This window comes from Chlorocebus sabaeus, chromosome 6 (genome assembly GCF_047675955.1).
Source record: "Chlorocebus sabaeus isolate Y175 chromosome 6, mChlSab1.0.hap1, whole genome shotgun sequence".
Taxonomy (NCBI): Eukaryota; Metazoa; Chordata; class Mammalia; order Primates; family Cercopithecidae; genus Chlorocebus; species Chlorocebus sabaeus.
In genome coordinates this window covers 51,103,324-51,113,661 of record NC_132909.1, presented here as the reverse complement: position 1 = coordinate 51,113,661, position 10,338 = coordinate 51,103,324, and positions in this window count along the sequence as shown.

The window sequence follows — 10,338 nt, the reverse complement described above, 5'->3', positions numbered from 1 at the left end:
TTTCATAATTTACTACCCTTTTAAAACTTTATGTATAATATTTATTTATAATTTTAAAATTTATTTATGTATTTGTTTAGAGATGGGGTCTTACTCTGCTGCCTGGGCTGGAGTACAGTGGCACAGTCATAGCTGACTGCAGCCTCAAACTCCTGGGCTCAAGCGAGCCTCCCACGTCAGCCTCCTGAGTACCTGGGACTACAAATGCATGCCATCCAGCTAATTTTATTTTTTGTAGTTTTAGAGATGGGGTCTTCCCGTGTTGTCCAGGCTGTTCTCGAACTCCTGGGCCCAAGCAGTCCTCCCACCTTGGCCTCCCAAAATGTTGGGATTACTAGTGTAAACCACCACACCCATCTATAATTTACTACTTTTTTTTTTTTTTTGAGATGGAGTCTGACTCTGTTGTCCAGGCTGGAGTCCAGTGGTGCGATCTCAGCTCACTGCAATCTTCGCCTCCCAGGTTCAAGTGATTCTCCTGCCTCAGCCTCCCGAGTAGCTGGAATTACAGGTATGCGCCACCATGCCCAGCTAATTTTTGTATTTTTAGTAGAGATGGGGTTTCTGCATGTTGATCAGGCTGGTCTCAAGCTCCCGACCTCAGGTGATCTGCCCGCCTTGGCCTCCCAAAGTATTGGGATTACAGGCGTGAGCCACCATACCCATCCATAATTTTCTACTGTTTGTCCAATACGGTAAATAAGTGTTTGACTCTAACTGGCTCTTTGGGTCTTCAATTCCTTTTCAGGGCTCCTGTGTACCCTAGAACTTATGTTAAATACATTTTTGTGCTTTTCTCCTATTAATTGATCAAACGTTAGTTTAATTCTTAGGCCCAGCCAGAGATCTAAGAGGGTAAGGGAGAAATCTTGCCTTCCCTCCACAGGTCTTTGTGTGAATGTTCATTTTCATCTTTCCCTGTGATCGCTTGCTTGCTTGATTGATTTTGAGACAGGGTCTCACTCTGTGTGCAGTGTACAGTGGCATGATCATGACTCACTGCAGCTTTGACCTCCCAGGTTCAAGTGATCCTCAGCCGCTGCCCCACCCTTTCAACCCCACCCTCTCAACCCCCTGAGTATCTGGAACTACAGATAAGCACCTCCATGCCTGTTTAAATTTTTTTTTTTTTGAGACGGAGTTTCGCTCTTGTTGCCCAGGCTGGAGTGCAATGGCGCAATCTCAGCTCACAGCAACCCTGCCTCCCAGGTTCAAGCCATTCTCCTGCCTCAGCCTCTGGAGTAGATGGGATTACAGGCATGCACCACCACACCGGCTAATTTTGTATTTTTAGTAGAGATGGGGTTTCTCCATGTTGGTCAGGCTGGTCTCGGACTCCGGACCTCAGGTGATCCACCCGCCTCGGCCTCCCAAAGTGCTGGGGTTACAGGTGTGAGCCACCGTGCCTGGCTAATTGTTTTTTTTTTGGGGGGTGTGGGGGTAGAGATGAGGTTTACTATGTTGCTCAGGCTGGTCTTGAACTCCTAGGCTCAAGCAATCCGCCCGCCTTGGCCTCCCAAAGTGCTGGGATTACAGGCGGGAGCCACCACATCCTACCTCCCTGAAATATTTGATTCCTTCAGACTTTATTTTTGTGTATGGTCTAAGGTAGGGTTCAGGTTTTGTCTCATTCCAGTGCAAACTGACAAGGCAAATAACACCTCCTTTCCCATGAAGTTGCCATGCCACCTGGAACCTATATTATGTTCTTATATAAATCTGACTGAATTTGTTCTTGGATTCCCTCTCGGTATTTTCCTGAGTCAATGCTGTATTGTTTTTGTATTTGTTTCCACTTTCTCTCTTGATATTTTCCTGAGCCAATGTCGTTTTTGTTTGTTTGTTTGTTTGCTTTTTTATTTTAGAGACAGGATCTCACTCCGTCATCCAGGCTCATGCTGGAATGCCGTGGTGTGATCATTGCTCACTGTAGCCTCCAGCTCCTGGGCTCAAGGCATCTTCCCACCTCAGCCTCCTGAATAGCTGGAACTACAGGCGTACACCTCCACGCCTGGTTAATCTAAGTATTTTTTTAAGAGATGGGGCCTTGCTGTGTTGCCTAGGCTGGTCTTGAATTCCTGGCCTCAAGTGATCCTCACATCTCAGCCTTCCAAAGTGCTGGGATTACAGGTATGAGCCACCACACCTTACCCTGAGTCAATGTCAATGTCTTTTTTTTTTTTCTTTTGAGACAGTGTCTTGCTCTGTCACCCAAGCTGGAGTACAGTGGTGCAATCTCAGCTCACTACAGCCTCTGCCTCCAGGGTTCCGGTGATGATTCTCATGCCTCAGCAGCCTCCCGAGTAGATGGGATTATAGGTGCCCACCACCACACCTGGCTAATTTTTGTATTTTTAGTAGAGACGGGGTTTCGCTACGTTTGCCAGGCTGGTCTCGAACTCCTGACCCCAGGTGATCCACCCGCCTCAGCCTCCCAAAGTCCTGGGATTACAGGCGTGAGCCACCACATCTGACCCTGAGCCAGTGTCTTATTGTTTTGATGACAGTATGTTTTGCTGTTTGGTAAGGCAGGTATCTCACCTTCTTATTCATGATTCTTGGCCTGGGATGCTTTTTAGGAAGTGCACATGGCCTGGGTGTCAAGTGACAGACAGCCTACTGGCTGCATGAGAATCCCAGCCTCTAGTTTGACAAGTAGAGTGGCAAGATGATAATATCTGTGACAGCTGAAATCAGGAGTGGTTGGTTGCTCAGGAGGTTTGAGAAGAGATGAAACCCTGCCACTTGCCTGAGGGACTCTCCTGTCTTGTTTCTTGCAGGTTAAAAGGCATCTTTCCAAAAATGGCTGAACCTGGTGTGGTGGCTATGCCTGTAATCCCAGCATTTTGGGAGACCGAAGTGAGAGTATCACTTGAGGCCAGGAGTTCAAGACCAGTTTGGGCAACCTAGGGAGACTCCATCTCTTTTTTTTTTTTTTTTTTTTTTTGAGATGGAGTCTTGCCCTGTCTCCCAGGCTGGAGTGCAGTAGTGCAATCTTGGCTCACTGCAAGCTCCGCCTCCTGGGTTCACGCCATTCTCCTGCCTCAGCCTTCCGAGTAGCTGGGACTACAGGCACCTGCCACCATGTCCAGCTAATTTTTTTTTTTTGTATTTTTAGTAGAGACGGGATTTCACAGTGTTAGCCAGGATGGTCTCGATCTCCCGACCTCGTGATCCGCCCACCTCAGCCTCCCAAACTACTGGGATTACAGATGTGAGCCACCGCACCTGGCCCAGGCTAGAGTGCAGTGGCCGGATCTCAGCTCACTGCAAGCTCCGTCTCCCAGGTTTACGCCATTCCTCCGCCTCAGCCTCCCAAGTAGCTGGAACTACGGGCGCCTGCCACCTCGCCCAGCTAGTTTTTTGTATTTTTTTTTTTTAGTAGAGACAGGGTTTCACCATGTTAGCCAGGATGGTCTCGATCTCCTGACCTCGTGATCCGCCCATCTCGGCCTCCCAAAGTGCTGGGATTACGGATTACAGGCTTGAGCCACCGCGCCCGGCCTTTTTTTTTTTTTTTTTTTGGAGACAGAATCTCAGTCTATTGCCCAGACTGGAGTGCAGTTGTGCAATCTCGACTTACTGCAACTTCCACCTCCCAGGTTCAAGCAGTTCTCCCACCTTAGGCTCCCAAGTATCTAGGGTTACAGGTGCGCACCACAGTGCCTGGCTAAATTTTGTATTTTTTGGAAGAGGAGGGGTTTCACCATGTTGACCAGGCTAGTCTCGAACTCCTGACTTCAGGTGATCCGCCCGCCTTGGCCTCCCAAAGTGCTGGGATTACAAGCATGATACACCATACCTGGCCCCTATTTCTTAAAATAAATAAATTAGGCTGGGTGCGGTGGTTCATGGCTGTAATCCCAGCACTTTGGGAAGCCAAGGTGGGCAGATTGCTTGAGCCCAGGAGTTTAAGACCAACGTGGACAAAGTGATAAAACCCTGTCTCTACAAAAAATACAAAAATTGTCTGGGCGCAGTGGCTCACATCTACTAAAATACACTTCTGATCCTGGCCTGTGAGGCAGGGGCCAGAATCATCCTTGCTTCTCAGAGGATATTACAGAAGCTCAGACAGGTTTTTGTGGATTTTTTTTTTTTTTTTGTACAATATTTATCTTAGATCGGACGGATTAACCACTGTGGTCAAGGTCATTTCTAGGAAGTAGCAGTCCCTTAATCTTAACCACAACAGTCTAGGGAGGTCACAGCCACCCCGTCTCTTCTCACTGACTCAGAGGCACCAGGCAGGCAGGAGTCTGAATCAGAGGTCACCATCAGAGCCCAAAGACCCCATTCCCACGGCCCAGAGCACAGAAAGAAGAAGTGACACATCCAATGTCACACAAAGACTGAGTGGCAGGAGAGGGGGGATTGTAACTCAGGCTCCCTCCTCTACATCAGCCAGATACTTCTACCAAGCACCAAGGACCAAAGCTCTATGCCAGGCAACTGGGAACCCAAGGACACCGGGAGGAATAAATCAGAGTGGGCGCTGGCCCTCAGGCAGCTTCTGTCTTGCTGAGGAGACACCACCAGTCAGCACTCAGTCATCTTAATTAATTATTATTTTTTTAATTTATTTTTTATTTTTTTCTCTTTTTTTCTTTTTCTTTTCTTTCGAGACAGGGTCTCATGTTGCCCAGGCTGTCAGGCTGGAGTACAGTTGTGCTATCACAGCTCACTGCAACTTCTGTCTCCGGGGCTCAAGCAATCCTCCCACCTAAGCATCCTGCACAGCTGGGACTACAGGCACACACCACCACACCCGGCTAATTGTCCTTTTTTTTTTTTCTTTTTTAGATGGAGTCTTTCTCTGTTGCCCAGGCTGGAGTGCAGTGGTACGACCTCAGCCCACTGCAACCTCCACCTTCTGGGTTCAAGCCATTCTCCTGTCTCAGCCTCCTGAGTAGCTGGAATTACAGGTGCCCACCACCGTGCTGGCTAATTTTTGTACTTTTAGTGGAGACAGTGTTTTGCCGTGTTAACCAGGCTGGTCTCTAACTCCTGATCTCAAGTGATCTGCCCGCCTCAGCCTCCCAAAGTGTTGGAATTACAGATGTGAGCCACCACACCTGGCCAGGATTGCATTCTGGAAGGATAACTGCTTAATTGTAACAGTGGGCCAGACATGATGGCTCACACCTGTAATCCTGCATTTTGGGAGGCTAAGGAAGAAGGATCCCTTGAGGTCAGGAGTTTGAGACCAGCCTAGGCAACATAGCAAGATCCTGTCTCTACAAAACACACACACACACAAAATTAGCCAAGAGTGGTGGAATGAAGCTGTGGTCCCAGCCATTCAGGAGGCATAGGCAAGAGGATAACTTGAGCCCAGGAGGTGGAGACTGCAGTGAGCTAAGATTGCACCATTGCACTCCAGGCTGGGCAACAGAGTGAGACACTGTTTCAAAAAAAACCAAAAAATTATAACAGTGGCCGGGCGCGGTGGCTCAAGCCTGTAATCCCAGCACTTTGAGAGGCCGAGACGGGCGGATCACGAGGTCAGGAGATCGAGACCATCCTGGCGAACACGGTGAAACCCCGTCTCTACTAAAAATACAAAAAACTAGCCGGGCGAGGTGGCGGGCGCCTGTAGTCCCAGCTACTCCGGAGGCTGAGGCAGGAGAATGGCGTAAACCCGGGAGGCGGAGCTTGCAGTGAGCTGAGATCCGGCCACTGCAGTCCAGCCCGGGCTACAGAGCCAGACTCCGTCTCAAAAAAAAAAAAAAAAAAAAAAAAAAAAATTATAACAGTAACACATATACCTTGTAACAAATTCAACAGTATTGACATCTATAAAGTAGCAAATAATACCAAGATACACACACACACACACACACACACACACACACACACACACACAAAGTAACAAATGAGCCAGTTGCAGTGACTCATGCCTATAATCTCAGCACTCTGGGAGGCCAGGGCAGGTGGATCACCTGAGGTCAGGAGTTCAAGATCAGCCTGACCAACATGGAGAAACCCTGTCTCTACTAAAAAATACAAAATTAGCCAGGTGTGGTGGCACACGCCTGTAATCCCAGCTACTCAGGAGGCTGATGCAGGAGAATTGCTTGAATCCAGGAGGCAGAGGTTGCTGCGAGCCGAGATTGCGCTGCTGCACTCCAGCCTGGGCAACAAGGGCAAAACTCCGTTTAAAAAAAAAAAAAACAAAACAGTAAAATAACAAATGAAAGGTGACAATTTCACCAAGTGCCTCTCCCCAGAAGTAACCTGTTTTTTGTTTTTTTTGTTTTTGTTTTTTTGTTTTTTGAGACAGAGTCTCCCAAACTGGAGTGCAGTGTCATGATCACAGCTCACTGCAGCATCCGCTTCCCAGACTAGAACGATTCTCCTGCCTCAACCTCCCAAGTAGCTGGGATTATAGGCGTGCATCACTGGGCCTAATTCTTTTGTATTTTTTAGTAGAGGTGGGTTTTTGCCATGTTGGCCAGGCTGGTTTTGAACTCCTGTCCTCAAGTGATCTGCCTGCCCCCACCTCCTAAAGTGCTGGGATCACAGGCGTGAGCCACCATGCTCAGCCCTGTTACATTTTGTCCAGGTTCATTTCACTCCACTAGGCAAGCAGCTGGAGCCAAACAATTGGGTCCCTGCCATGTAGCAGTTGCAAGTGGCGGTTGAGGGTGGGCCAAAGGAAGGGTTCCTGTGCCTTGCCTAGTGCTGGTGACTTGGGTTGCCTCGGGGTGGGTATTACTTAACTCTCCCTCAGAGGGGAACTGTGTTCCCCTGCAGCTGTCACATCAGGTCTAGCACTCCACTTTCGGTGTTTATGAAAGAAACAGGCCATGAGATATATATATATATATATATATATTTTTTTTTTTTTTTTTTTCTGAAACAGAGTCTCACTCTGTTTCCCAGGCTGGAGTGCAGTGGTGTGATCTTGGCTCACTGCAACCTCCGCCTCCTGGGTTCAAGTGATTATCGTGCCTCAGCCTCCTGAGTAGCTGGGATTATAGGCACGTGCCACCACACCCAGCTAATTTTTTTGTAATTTTAGTAGAGACAGGATTTCACCATGTTGGCCAGGCTGGTCTCCAACTCCTGACCTCAGATGATCTGCCTGCCTCAGCCTCCCAAAGTTCTGGGATTACAGGTGTGACCCACTGTGCCTGGCCCTGAGATAATTCTGCTTCTAGAAGTTTTCTTACACATTACTTTTACAGCATTGGTCCAGGTACCACCACTGCAGCCTTGTTGATAAGAGGGAAATAATTATTATTTAATCTATTTATTTAGAGACAGAGTCTCGCTCTGTTGTTCAGTCTGGAGTGCAGTGGCACGATATCAGCTCACAGCCAACCTCCACCCCCTGGATTCAAGCAATTCTCCTGTCTCAGCCTCCCAAGTAGCTGGGACTACAAGCACACGCCACCATGCCCAGCTAATTTTTGTATTTTTAGTAGAGTTGGGGTTTCACCATATTGGTCAGGCTGGTCTTAAACTCCTGACCTCAGTTGATCCACCTGCCTCACCCTCTCAAAGTGTTGGGATTACAGGCGTGAGCCACTGTGCTCGGCCTAGAAGGAAAGATGTAAAAAGACCACAGCTGGGCGCCATGGCTTACGCCTGTAATCCCAGCACTTTGGGAGGCTGAAGTGGGTGGATCATGAGGTCAGGAGTTCAAGACCAGCCTGGCCAAGATGGTGAAATTCCATCTCTACTAAAAATACAACAATTAGCCAGGCGTGGTGGTGGGCTCCTGTAATCCCAGCTACTTGGGAGGCTGAGGCAGAGAATTGCTTGAACCCAGGAGGCAGAGGTTGCAGTGAGCCAAGATCTCACCACTGCACTCCAGCTTGGGGGACAGAACGAGACTCCGTCTCAAAAAAAAAAACAAACAAAAAAACAAAACCTCAACAAGGCTGAGCACTTTGGCTTACGCCTGCAATCCCAGCACTTTGGGAGGTTGAGGCAGGAGGATCACTTGACCCTGGAAATTTGAGGCTGCAGTGAGCTATGATCCCGCCATTGTACTCTAGTCTGAGTGACAGAGCAAGATTCTGTCTCTCAAAACAACCCCCAAAACCAATAAAATCCTGCAGGGGGCACTAGCAAGGAGCCAGTGACATAAGGCAGAAGCTTCGTGGCTGTCAAAAAGAAGGCGATCTTGTTCCTTTTCCCTGGGAATCCTGCAAACATGTCTGCCACATAGGTAATGCATGGACAAGGTCATTTGTTATGGCATTGAGGACTGCGAAATTGTTGGGAGTGTTACAGGAAAGGGGTCTCGATCCAGGCCCCAAGAGAGCGTTCTTGGATCTTATACAAGAAAGAATTCAGGACTGGGCGTGGTGGCTCAAGCCTGTAATCCCAGCACTTTGGGAGGCCAAGGCAGGTGAATCACCTGAAGTCAGGAGTTCAAGACCAGCCTGGCCAACATGGTGCAACCCCGTCTCTACTAAAAACACAAAATTAGCCAGGCGTGGTAGTGGGGGCCTGTAATCCCAGCTACTTGGGAGGCTGAGGCAGGAGAATTGCTTAATCAGTTGAACCCAGGAGGTGGAGGTTGCAGTGAGCTGAGATTGCACCCCTGTACTCCATCCTGGGTAACAGAGTGAGACTCCATCTTGAAAAAGAAAAAGAAAAAAAAAAAAAAAACAGTAGAGTCCAGTAACAGGAACACATGCAGAACTATGTGTATATTGTGTTGCTTTTAGTGTGAGAAATGGGAACGTGTTTGCAGTGGCATGCACCTGTAATCTCATCTACTTGGGAGGATGAGGTAGGAGGATCACTTGAGCCCAGGAGTTCAAGACCAGCCTGGGCAACATAGCAAAACTCTGTCTCTGAAAAACAGTCTGGAAGCAATAGCTCATGCCTGTAATCCCAACACTTTGGGAGGCTGAGGCAGAAGGATTGCTCAAGCCCAGGAATACAAGACTGGTTTGGGCAACAGAACAAGACTCCCATCTCTACAAAAAAAATTTAAAAATTAGTTAGGAGTGGTGGTGCGTGCCTGTAGTCCTAGTTACTTGAGAGGCTAGGGCAGGAGGATTGCTTGAGCCCAGGAGTTTGAGGCTGCAGGGAGCTATGATTGTACCACTGCACTCCAGCCTGGACGATATAGCAAGATCCCTCTCCATAAAGAAATAAAATAATAGGCTGGGCACGGTGGCTCATGCCTGTAATCCTAGCACTTTGGGAGGCCGAAGCAGGTGGGTCACGAGGTCAGGAGATTGAGAACATCCTGGCCAACATGGTGAAACCCTGTCTCTACTAAAAATACAAAAAATTAGCCAGGCGTGGTAGCAGGGGCCTGTAGTCCCAGCTACTCGGGAGGCTGAGGCAGGAGAATGGCGTGAACCCAGGAGGCGGAGCTTGCAGTAAGCCAAGATCACACCACTGCCCTCCAGCCTGGGCGACAGAGCAAGACTCCGTGGGCGTGGTGGCGCGTGCCTGTAATCCCAGCTACTCGGGAGGCTGAGGCAGGAGAATCGCTTGAACCCGGGAGTTGGAGGTTGCAGTGAGCCAAGATCGTGCCACTGTGCTCCAGCCTGGTGACAGAGTATAAGACTCCATCTCAAAAAAAAAAAAAAAAAAAGAAAGACAATAATAAAGGGAATGTTACGATTTTGGAGGCATAGACTATATAGAGAAAGAAAATGATTAATATTAGTTGCCCGTGGGGAGGAGGAAGACTTGCTTTATGTTGTACCCTTCTTTCTGCTTGAAATTTATTTAATTAATTAATTAATTTTTTTGAGACAGAGTCTCGCTCTATCACCCAGGCTGGAGTACAGTGGCACAATCTCAGCTCACTGCAACCTCTGCCCTCACCCCCATCCCCCTCACCCCCAAACCCCCGGGGCTCAAGCGAGTCTCTTGCCTCAGCCTCCCAAGTAGCTGGGATTACAGGCATGCGTCACCATGCCTAGATAAGTTTTGTATTTTTAGTAGAGATGGGGTTTCACCATGTTGGCCAGGCTGGTCTCGAACTTCCGACCTCAAGTGATCCACCCACCTAGGCCTTGCAAAGTGCTGGTATTATAGGCGAGAGACATTGTGCCTGGCCCATTTTATTGATTTCTTTATTTGTTTGTTTATTTATTTATTTATTTATTGAGACAGATTCTTGCTCTGTTACTCAGGCTGGAGTGCAGTGGCATAATCTCAGCTCACTGCAACCTCCGCCTCCTGGGTTCAAGCAAGTCTCCTGCCTCGGCCTCCTGAGTAGCTAGGACCATAGGCGCCTGCCACCACAACTGGTCAATTTATTTTTTTATTTTTTATTTTTTTAGACAGAGTTTCACTCTTGTTGCCCAGGCTGGAGTGCAGTGGCGCAATCTTGACTCACTGCAACCTCCACCTCCC